The sequence below is a fragment of the Montipora foliosa genome, chromosome 4 (genome assembly GCF_036669935.1).
Source record: "Montipora foliosa isolate CH-2021 chromosome 4, ASM3666993v2, whole genome shotgun sequence".
Classification (NCBI taxonomy): Eukaryota; Metazoa; Cnidaria; class Anthozoa; order Scleractinia; family Acroporidae; genus Montipora; species Montipora foliosa.
This window is the reverse complement of record NC_090872.1, coordinates 36,781,593-36,784,092: the sequence shown is the minus strand read 5'-3', so window position 1 is coordinate 36,784,092 and position 2,500 is coordinate 36,781,593. Positions and strand designations below refer to the sequence as shown.

Genomic DNA, 2,500 nt, shown 5'->3' with positions numbered 1-2,500 from the left:
TTATTGCCTGACTAAACGCTGTTGTTTTCTTTTTGTGTAACTTATTAATTTTGTTTTTTCGTAGAGTAGCAACTTGATAGATTTCAAGGAAGTAACGGATGTTAGAAGAATTCAAGAATAATAGCTATGCTAACAATTGCGGATTAACTACCAGGTATATAATTAAGTTGAAAACGTAGCTGTGACTGTCTGTGGTCAAAGGAAGCTTTGACACTTGACATTAAACCCGGCACCAGAGTCGTAGCCTGTAAAACAAACTTGCTCCCGGCGGGGATCGAACCCCCGACCTTCGCATCACCCCAGCACTGTAAGTGACTGTTGCCAGTACTGCTTATAAGTACGACGCTCTAACCTACTGTGCTACGGGAGCTATGACAGTTGCCCCGACGAACCACCCGGTGGCTTCCCGATGACCCTTCAATTGTCTTTCGAGTGTCCTTTCCCACGACACCCATAATAATAAAAATACTTATAACAATAATAGTAATAATACTAATAATACTTATAATAATAATAATATAACAATAATAATTATGATGATGATGATGATGATGATTATTAATATTATTATAAATGCTCGGCAGTATCTCAGTATGATCAAGCCCGAAATGCCCCAAATTGAAGAACCGAACAGGGTGGATATGCTTCATACCCGTCACATATTCTTATTTAACGTTCCGCCAACACTGCTGAAGCGAGGAGCCCGGCTAGCTCAGTCGGTAGAGCATGAGACTCTTAATCTCAGGGTCGTGGGCGGTGTATCTCTATTATTGCCTGACTAAACGCTCTTGTTTTCTTTTTGTGTAACTTATTAATTTTGTTTTTTCGTAGAGTAGCAACTTGATAGATTTCCAGGGAGTCACGGATGTTAGAACTGAAACTGACCTAAAGCAACAGAAGTAATAACACTTGCGGTGCCAAACACAATTTCCGCAAGTAATCGGATTTTGATGAATTTGACATGCAAGTTGGTTGGACAGCGGTAAATATGAATGCTGCATACAGCAGGGAGATTTGAATTGGGTACAACACTGAGTTAGCCAATTAGGTCTATTAAGCTCAAGCCGAGATGAGATGCTGTAAAACGCATCATTTTTTGATTTGCCTAGGCAAAACTTAGTTAGTAGCAAAAGGATGTGACCTCATTAATGCATTCAAATTCACGACGCCGATAGAAAAACTCAGACTAAATCGATTAACCTTTTTCCTCGAAGCTGAAGCCGAAATGAGAAGCTGTCATACGCATCATCTTTTGATTTGTCAAGTGAGAACGATGCGACTTCATTAATTCATTCCTTTTTACGGAATTATGCCCAACTACAATGATTGTCATGGAATTCAGATTTAAACAAACCTCACCTAGACATCAATAAAATCTAAGGCACCGATGGGAGTTGAACCCATGACCGCCAGTTTACAAGACTGGCGCTCTAACCAACTGAGCTACGGTGCTTTGCACGTAAACCTACGTAAACTGCCACTGAACTTAAGCCTTGGGATTTGATCAACGTCCTTTCATAAACTTGAAAAGCACTGTTGCTGTCAAAGAACCATCTGTCATTTCGATCAAAGAAGCGTAACGAAATATATTTTACCGCTCATCAGTACATCAAGTCAACTTTAGTAGAAAGTAAGATTGCCTCCGTGGCCTAATGGATAAGGCGTCGGCCTCCTATTGCAAAAAGAAAGCCGAAGATTGCGGGTTCAAGTCCCGTCGGAGGTGTTTGGACTTACCCTTTCGCTACGAGGTTCACATCTTTGAAAGAACTCTCCCTTTTCCTCCCAAATGCCGAGATTCAGAACGCGGTCAGGTCAAAATTCGCCAAAGCGGAGCACCCTTTGTTCAACAAAGACACCCGAACTTCCCAGCATTCCTGTGAGATCCGTAATAACCAGCAATCTCGGTCATAAATTTCTATGAAACTGGATGCCACGTATCAGTTCACCGCTTCTCCCCTTTTCAAAGTTGTAGAAAAAAGAAAGGAATGACTTTTTCCACGAATGCCCAAAGTTATTGCGCGATCAACATTGAAAAATGGGGAAGGGGTTGCATTATGGGTTAGCGTCACCATCTTTTCGGGTGGGATTGAGGCAGAATGGTACTCAATTACCTATTGTATTTTCCGGGATTTGATTGGCTTAGACAAACTGTCCTATATTTTCTAAATTGGACAGTTCACCTGTTTTTAAAGGAAAACCCTATCTGAAACTTTCCAAATTAATCAGGACAGTTAATTGGACAGTTTAAAGGATTAAAGAATAATAGCTATGCTAACAATTGCGGATTAACTACCAGGTATATAATTAAGTTGAAAACGTAGCTGTGACTGTCTGTGGTCAAAGGAAGCTTTGACACTTGAAATTAAACACGGCACCAGAGTCGAAGCCTGTAAAACAAGCTTGCTCCCGGCGGGGATCGAACCCGCGACCTTCGCATTACCCCAGCACTGTAAGTGACTATTGCCAGTACTGCTTATAAGTACGACGCTCTAACCTACTG

General features: G+C 41.2%; 4 non-coding genes across 4 annotated transcripts in view; 1 reads left to right on the top strand and 3 right to left on the bottom strand.

The window, feature by feature from the left end:
* Window positions 1-259: 259 nt before the first annotated feature.
* Trnai-uau (transfer RNA isoleucine (anticodon UAU)) lies at window positions 260-370 on the bottom strand. The gene is made up of 2 exons: window positions 333-370; window positions 260-295 (listed from the first exon to the last, which is right to left on the bottom strand). It is a non-coding gene; the product is annotated as a tRNA-Ile (tRNA).
* Window positions 371-1,379: 1,009 nt separating this feature from the next.
* Trnat-ugu (transfer RNA threonine (anticodon UGU)) lies at window positions 1,380-1,453 on the bottom strand. Its single transcript has one exon. It is a non-coding gene; the product is annotated as a tRNA-Thr (tRNA).
* Window positions 1,454-1,638: 185 nt separating this feature from the next.
* Trnar-ccu (transfer RNA arginine (anticodon CCU)) lies at window positions 1,639-1,723 on the top strand. Its single transcript is given in 2 exon segments — window positions 1,639-1,675; window positions 1,688-1,723. It is a non-coding gene; the product is annotated as a tRNA-Arg (tRNA).
* Window positions 1,724-2,401: 678 nt separating this feature from the next.
* The window catches only part of Trnai-uau (transfer RNA isoleucine (anticodon UAU)), a 111-nt gene continuing 12 nt past the window's right edge, over window positions 2,402-2,500 (bottom strand). The window contains exons 1-2 of the tRNA in view: window positions 2,475-2,500; window positions 2,402-2,437 (exon numbers count right to left, since the gene is read on the bottom strand). The exon at window positions 2,475-2,500 is cut by the window's right edge and continues 12 nt beyond it. This is a non-coding gene — a tRNA (tRNA-Ile). The remainder of the gene's footprint in view (window positions 2,438-2,474) is intronic.